The sequence below is a fragment of the Panulirus ornatus genome, chromosome 61, assembly GCF_036320965.1.
Source record: "Panulirus ornatus isolate Po-2019 chromosome 61, ASM3632096v1, whole genome shotgun sequence".
Taxonomy (NCBI): Eukaryota; Metazoa; Arthropoda; class Malacostraca; order Decapoda; family Palinuridae; genus Panulirus; species Panulirus ornatus.
This window is the reverse complement of record NC_092284.1, coordinates 1,287,344-1,296,205: the sequence shown is the minus strand read 5'-3', so window position 1 is coordinate 1,296,205 and position 8,862 is coordinate 1,287,344.

Genomic DNA, 8,862 nt, shown 5'->3' with positions numbered 1-8,862 from the left:
AGAATATTTTATTTATTTATTTTGCATTGTCGCTGTCTCCCGCGTTTGCGAGGTAGCGCAAGGAAACAGACGAAAGAAATGGCCCAACCCCCCCCCCCCCATACACATGTATATACATACACGTCCACACACACGCAAATATACATACCTATACATATCAATGTACACACATATATATACACACACAGACATATACATATATACCCATGCACACAATTCACACTGTCTGCCTTTATTCATTCCCATCGCCACCTCGCCACACATTATTATTATTATTATTATTATTATTATTATTATTATTATTGTTATTATTATTATTATTATTATTATTATTATTATTTTTCTTGTTGTTGTTCAACGAGGTGCTTTTCTATGAGGCCTCTGCAGCTTCGAGGTTGCGCTCCATCCAGTAGCAGGATAAGTGTAGCTTCCTTGGCGGGGGACAGAGAAGGTCTCTGGACAACTTGGTGCTCGTGGTTGTCTGCTGACAGTAAGACATCTTCGTTGGTGGCAACACACTGGTGCGGGTTGACCACTTGCTGCCACGTCTCACCAGCACAGAAGGGAACCCGCTTATGTAGTTCATGGAACGCCCGTTAGTCTTGTTAATGATATTGGCTCTCTCTCACGCCAATCACCTCGTTAATAACCTTTTACCATGCCGTATATATATATATATATATATATATATATATATATATATATATATATATATATATATATATATATTATACTTTGTCGCTGTCTCCCGCGGTAGCGAGGTAGCGCAAGGAAACAGACTGAGCAAAATCGTATATTTGGGATTAACGATTTATCTCACGTAAGGATCGAAAGAAAAATGAAGAAAAGATCTCTTCGTTGTATATTAACGGACTGTAATATTTCTCTCTTGTGTCTCCCCTGATGATGTGATTATTACACGAAACTGCACTTGGCAACTTCTCGTATTTCATTTTCCCCCGTGGACTCTTAGGAATATATATATATATATATATATATATATATATATATATATATATATATATATATATATATATATATATATATATATATTGGCGTTATCTGGTCGTGTTGGCTAACACCACGTTTTTTATATATATATGTTTTGCAAAGCCTATGATGTGTGCTTTTAAGAATATATACATATAATTGTGGATAAGTATCTAAATGGCTAGGTAGAGAGAGAGAGAGAGAGAGAGAGAGAGAGAGAGAGAGAGAGAGAGAGAGAGAGAGAGGTCCGTTGGGGTGTGTGAGACAGGAGGAGGAGAGGTGGGGCACATCTTTAAAAATTTCTCGTGTTCGAGCTGGACTAAAGGGCGATGGGTTCTGCCTTTCCCGCCAGAACCCATCAGCTGACGCGCGAATTTTCATTTTCCCGCCAAAAATATGTAAACATACCCACACACCCCCGAGTTGCCGATTGGTCATTTTTTGGGGGGGTGGAAAATGTCATAGAGAGAGAGAGCAATGCCCTAGACTTTATAAATGCATCGATAAAATCCAACATTTCCCTCCACATTTGACGTTAAAGAAGAACTGGTGGGATTACGTGCATTGCCTGCACATACGCCTTTACTTCACGGCGAAGGGTTTATGTTTTTATTTATATTTAATTTCTTTTATTGCCACTAACGTAATATATTGTACTGTGACAGACAGCTGATCGCCCACAAGATTATTTTAGTCAGTCATGTCAAGTTTAGATGTTGATCGCATGTAAACCACAAATATATAAACAAAACATTTGCTTCAAGTGAGTTCGATAACTTGACATATTTTTGAATAAATTGAAGATTTTTTTTACATATTTTTGAATAAATTGAAGATTTTTTTTTTTTTTACATATTTTTGAATAAATTGAAGATTTTTTTTACATATTTTTGAATAAATTGAAGATTTTTTTTACATATTTTTGAATAAATTGAAGATTTTTTTTACATATTTTTGAATAAATTGATTTTTTTTACGTATTTTTGAATAAATTGAAGATTTTTTTACATATTTTTGAATAAATTGAAGATTTTTTTTTACATATTTATGAATAAATTGAAGATTTTTTTTTTACATATTTTTCAATAAATTGGTAAATATTTGCTCCGTCTGTTTTCCTAAACAATAATATTTATATTATTTGTATCTATTTCTACATCCTAAAAAAATCAGTCAGGGTAAGATAATGTCGGACGTCTGGCAGAGGCGTCAGTGAAGCATTATCATATGTCTGGCAGCGACGTTGGGCATTTAATATCGTACACACGACAGGTGTTTTTACCATAGTATTCTGCGGCTGGCAGCGACTTCGGCCGCATTTATCGTTCGTGTGGCAGCGGAATTCACGTGAGGTTATAACATACGTCTGGCGGCGGAGGTGTGTCGGCCACCGAGTATCGTACGTCAGGTAGCGAGGTCTGCCAGAAGCTATCGTACGTCAGGCAGCACTTTCTCGTTCTCGCGCTGAGATTTAAGGAGCATATACCACTGACCTTGACCCTTGACCTCTGCGCCTCACCGGTCAATAAACAACCTTTTAGGTCACAGTCCGTGCACGCACCCCCCCCCCCCTCGGTAATTAGTAAGGTCTCAAAGGTAGAAATATGAGGGATATTGGGGGGGGGGGGGAAGGATGTATATGTAGACACACGCACATATATACACACGCACACACGAGACGGGACCCCCACCGGTGTAGAACCTCCAGTAAACACGTATGAGGCCAATGCAAACAGACCCAACAAAAATCATACGTAGCTTATTAGTAATGTAACCTCAGACCCTCTTCTGTAAGGTGCTCGCGGCTTCATGCAGGACCAGGGTAAGGTGGCCTCCTTTGGTGATCGAGGAAGCTGTACTCCGTTTTCGTCCGCTGACGATACAGCTACAATTTGCACACACACACACACACACACACACACACACACATATATTACACGGTTCCTGAGTCAATACAGGCCTGTATGGGTTCGAATCCTAGGTTTGCCCACACCCAGCCTAGGTGTTCATCCTCTCCTCTTGATATTTAGATACCTAGCTTAGGCTGCTCTGTGTATGTGTGGGTATAGAGACATAGTACATATATAAAAGGTTAAAAGACGAGGCAACACTTGTGTACGAAACTCTCTCGTACGTTGCCTGCTGCATATCTATACAGGTTAATATCGAACAACCACACAGCTTGCAGCTTTAAACTGAAGGTGGCATTGACACGAGTTATAGAAACAAGGAGTTGATGTTGTAAGTGTAGTGAAGTTGTTAGCATGATCGCCCTAAGATCCGTTGGTCCCAGCCGACCGTCCATGTAAACAAAAGTCAGCTGTTTCCTGGGAAATTTGATGCCGTGTTCGATTCTTCGAATTCGGCCTCGGATTGTGCGAATTCTAGAATCCGAACCCAAGATAAACTGCTAATGGAATATACTTTTTTTCTTCCTTTTTCTTCTTTAACCTTTTTGGTTAAAGTAATTGGCTTTGCCGTCTGCCTAACGCTCGATATTTACATAAAATTAGCATATGATGGGGTTGACCCGGGACCACTATGCAGGGGTTGGGACGTGGGTGTCAAAGGGAATACAGTATTGTAGCCACTGTGTAGGAGTTCAGGTGGATGGAGGGAATACAGTATTGTAGCCACTGTGTAGGTGTTCAGGTGGGTGGGGAGAATACAGTATTGTAGCCACTGCTTAGGGGTTCAGGTGGGTGGGGGGAATACAGTATTGTAGCCACTGCGTAGGGGTTCAGGTGGGTGGGGAGAATACAGTATTGTAGCCACTGTGTAGGAGTTCAGGTGGGTAGGGGGAATACAGTATTGTAGCCACTGCGTAGGGGTTCAGGTGGGTGGGGAGAATACAGTATTGTAGCCACTGTGTAGGAGTTCAGGTGGGTGGGGGGAATACAGTATTGTAGCCACTGCTTAGGGGTTCAGGTGGGTGGGGGGAATACAGTAATTGTAGCCACTGCTTAGGGGTTCAGGTGGGTGGGGGGGAATGAGCGTAGCTGTTGTGATGGTGGGGGGATGAGCGTAGTGTTGGTGATGGTGGGGGACAGCGTAGCTGTTGGTGATGGTTGGGGGGACGAGCGTAGCTTTGGTGATGGTGGGGGGATGAGCGTAGTGTTGGTGATGGTGGGGGACAGCGTAGCTGTTGGTGATGTGGGGGGACGAGCGTAGCTGTGGTGATGGTGGGGGGATGAGCGTAGCTGTTGTGATGGTGGGGGGATGAGCGTAGCTGTTGGTGATGTGGGGGGACGAGCGTAGCTTTGGTGATGGTGGGGGGACGACGTAGCTGTTGGTGATGGTGGGTGGACGAGCGTAGCTGTTGGTGATGGTGGGGGGATGAGCGTAGCTGTTGGTGAAGGTGGGGGGGGACGAGCGAAGCTGTTGGTGATGGTTGGGGGGACGAGCGTAGCTTTGGTGATGGTGGGGGGACGAGCGTACTGTTGGTGATGGTGGGTGGACGAGCGTAGCTGTTGTGATGGTGGGGGGATGAGCGTAGCTGTTGTGATGGTGGGGGGATGAGCGTAGCTGTTGGTGATGGTGGGGGGATGAGCGTAGCTGTTGGTGATGGTGGGGGACAGCGTAGCTGTTGGTGATTGTGGGGGGGGGAGGGGGGGTTGTAGACCTGGGGGGGGAGGCGCCAACACTCCCTCCCGAGCGTAGCTGTTGTGATGGTGGGGGGACGAGCGTAGCTGTGGTGATGGTGGGGGGACGAGCGTAGCTGTTGGTGATGGTTGGGGGGACGAGCGTACTGTTGGTGATGGTGGGGGGACGAGCGTAGCTGTTGTGATGGTGGGGGACAGCGTAGCTGTTGGTGATTGTGGGGGGGGGAGGGGGGGTTGTAGACCTGGGGGGGGAGGCGCCAACACTCCCTCCCGAGCGTAGCTGTTGTGATGGTGGGGGGACGAGCGTAGCTGTTGTGATGGTGGGGGACAGCGTAGCTGTTGGTGATGGTGGGGGACAGCGTAGCTGTTGGTGATGGTGGGGGACAGCGTAGCTGTTGGTGATGGTGGGGGGACGACGTAGCTGTTGGTGATTGTGGGGGGGGAGGGGGGGTTGTAGACCTGGGGGGGGAGGCGCCAACACTCCCTCCCGAGCGTAGCTGTTGTGATGGTGGGGGACAGCGTAGCTGTTGGTGATTGTGGGGGGGGGAGGGGGGGTTGTAGACCTGGGGGGGGAGGCGCCAACACTCCCTCCCGAGCGTAGCTGTTGTGATGGTGGGGGACAGCGTAGCTGTTGGTGATTGTGGGGGGGGGAGGGGGGGTTGTAGACCTGGGGGGGGAGGCGCCAACACTCCCTCCCGAGCGTAGCTGTTGGTGATTGTGGGGGGGGGAGGGGTTGTAGACCTGGGGGGGAGATGGCGCGCAACACTCCCTCCGAGCGTAGCTGTTGGTGATGGTGGGTGGACGAGCGTAGCTGTTGGTGATGGTGGGGGGGACGAGCGTAGCTGTTGGTGATGGTGGGGGACGAGCGTAGCTGTTGGTGATGGTGGGGGGACGAGCGTAGCTGTTGGTGATGGTGGGGGGGACGAGCGTAGCTGTTGGTGATGGTGGGGGGGATGAGCGTAGCTGTTGGTGATGGTGGGGGGATGAGCGTAGCTGTTGGTGATGGTGGGGGGACGAGCGTAGCTGTTGGTGATGGTGGGGGGGACGAGCGTAGCTGTTGGTGATGGTGGGGGGATGAGCGTAGCTGTTGGTGATGGTGGGGGGGACGAGCGTAGCTGTTGGTGATGGTGGGGGGGATGAGCGTAGCTGTTGGTGATGGTGGGGGGATGAGCGTAGCTGTTGGTGATGGTGGGGGGGACGAGCGTAACTGTTGGTGATGGTGGGGGGATGAGCGTAGCTGTTGGTGATGGTGGGGGGATGAGCGTAGCTGTTGGTGATGGTGGGGGGGACGAGCGTAGCTGTTGGTGATGGTGGGGGGATGAGCGTAGCTGTTGGTGATGGTGGGGGGATGAGCGTAGCTGTTGGTGATGGTGGGGGGGACGAGCGTAGCTGTTGGTGATGGTGGGGGGATGAGCGTAGCTGTTGGTGATGGTGGGGGGATGAGCGTAGCTGTTGGTGATGGTGGGGGGATGAGCGTAGCTGTTGGTGATGGTGGGGGGATGAGCGTAGCTGTTGGTGATGGTGGGGGGGACGAGCGTAGCTGTTGGTGATGGTGGGGGGGACGAGCGTAGCTGTTGGTGATGGTGGGGGGATGAGCGTAGCTGTTGGTGATGGTGGGGGGGACGAGCGTAGCTGTTGGTGATGGTGGGGGGGACGAGCGTAGCTGTTGGTGATGGTGGGGGGGACGAGCGTAGCTGTTGGTGATGGTGGGGGGGGATGAGCGTAGCTGTTGGTGATGGTGGGGGGGATGAGCGTAGCTGTTGGTGATGGTGGGGGGGACGAGCGTAGCTGTTGGTGATGGTGGGGGGATGAGCGTAGCTGTTGGTGATGGTGGGGGGGACGAGCGTAGCTGTTGGTGATGGTGGGGGGGACGAGCGTAGCTGTTGGTGATGGTGGGGGGGGACGAGCGTAGCTGTTGGTGATGGTGGGGGGGACGAGCGTAGCTGTTGGTGATGGTGGGGGGACGAGCGTAGCTGTTGGTGATGGTGGGGGGGATGAGCGTAGCTGTTGGTGATGGTGGGGGGGACGAGCGTAGCTGTTGGTGATGGTGGGGGGGGATGAGCGTAGCTGTTGGTGATGGTGGGGGGACGAGCGTAGCTGTTGGTGATGGTGGGGGGGACGAGCGTAGCTGTTGGTGATGGTGGGGGGACGAGCGTAGCTGTTGGTGATGGTGGGGGGGGATGAGCGTAGCTGTTGGTGATGGTGGGGGGACGAGCGTAGCTGTTGGTACAATGGTTGGAAGGTATGGCAACCCCAGCTCCACCGTTGCCAGCTCCACCTGTTAACAGTTGGTTGTAGCCGCCTTAACGGGTCGTTAGTTGCCCTTGAAGGACCACAACGGTCGTCACGAGTTGTACGACCGTAGAGTGGTGTTGTTAATGTGGTTGTGGCAGTTGTACGATCGTAGAGTGGTGTTGTTAATGTGGTTGTGGCAGTTGTACGACCGTAGAGTGGTGTTGTTAATGTGGTTGTGGCAGTTGTACGATCGTAGAGTGGTGTTGTTAATGTGGTTGTGGCAGTTGTACGACCGTAGAGTGGTGTTGTTAATGTGGTTGTGGCAGTTGTACGATCGTAGAGTGGTGTTGTTAATGTGGTTGTGGCAGTTGTACGATCGTAGAGTGGTGTTGTTAATGTGGTTGTGGCAGTTGTGATGGAGTCGCCTCCACGTCTCTTCCGAGCCAAACTGAAGGTTGGTCGCACGAACGAGGTTGTTAGTACTGGTAGTTGGTCGTTTTGTGTGGTAGTTAAGAGGTGGCGGGGAAGGCTTCTCACAACCTTACAACCGTACACGCTGTGTTGTGGTTACCGCTGCCCCACCTGTGTTGTGAACTGGGGGTGTGGGGAGGCACACCTGAGTGTTGTGGTTGTGGTGGTGGTGTGTGGTTGTGATGGTGATGTGTGGTTGTGGTTGTGGTGTGTGGTTGTGATGGTGGTGTGTGGTTGTGATGGTGTGTGGTTGTGGTGGTGGTGTGTGGTTGTGGTGGTGGTGTGTGGTTGTGATGGTGTGTGGTTGTGGTGGTGGTGTGTGGTTGTGGTGGTGGTGGTGTGTGGTTGTGATGGTGTGTGGTTGTGGTGGTGGTGTGTGGTTGTGGTGGTGGTGTGTGGTTGTGGTTGCGGTGTTCTGGTTGTGGTGGTGGTGGTGGTGGTGTGTGGTGATGGTGTGTGGTTGTGGTGGTGGTGTGTGGTTGTGGTTGTGGTGTGTGGTTGTGGTGGTGGTGTGTGGTTGTGGTGGTGGTGTGTGGTTGTGGTGGTGTTCTGGTTGTGGTGGTGGTGTGTGGTTGTGGTTGCGGTGTTCTGGTTGTGATGGTGGTGTGTGGTGGTGGTGGTTGTGAGGTGAGTGTGGTAGGATGGTTGTGAGGAGTGTGGTAGGATGGTTGAGGAGTGTGGTAGGATGGTTGTGAGGAGTGTGGTAGGGTGGTTGTGAGGAGTGTGGTAGGATGGTTGTGAAGAGTGTGGTAGGATGGTTGTGAGGAGTGTGGTAGGATGGTTGTGAGGAGTGTGGTAGGGTGGTTGTGAGGAGTGTGGTAGGATGGTTGTGAGGAGTGTGGTAGGATGGTTGTGAAGAGTGTGGTAGGATGGTTGTGAGGAGTGTGGTAGGATGGTTGTGAAGAGTGTGGTAGGATGGTTGTGAGGAGTGTGGTAGGATGGTTGTGAGGAGTGTGGTAGGATGGTTGTGAGGAGTGTGGTAGGATGGTTGTGAGGAGTGTGGTAGGATGGTTGTGAGGAGTGTGGTAGGATGGTTGTGAGGAGTGTGGTAGGATGGTTGTGAGGAGTGTGGTAGGATGGTTGTGAGGAGTGTGGTAGGATGGTTGTGAGGAGTGTGGTAGGGTGGTTGTGAGGAGTGTGGTAGGATGGTTGTGAGGAGTGTGGTAGGATGGTTGTGAGGAGTGTGGTAGGATGGTTGTGAGTTATGGTAAGATGGTTGTGGTGTGGTAGTAACGAGTGGTAGGCTGGTCATCGTTCAAAGTTATTTCTAAAAGCTTTTCATATATATATATATATATATATATATATATATATATATATATATATATATATATATATATATATATATATGTATATATATATATTGGAAGGATCACAATTTTGCGCGTGATCAAGATATTGCTATGGGTCCACGGGGGAAAATGAAACAGGATAAGTTGCCAAGTGCAGTTTCATGTAATAATCACATCATCAGGGGAGACACAAGAGAGAAATATAACAGTCAGTTGATATACATCGAAGAGACGAAGCTAGGACAAGAACCAAATGCCTTGTTTATTAATCA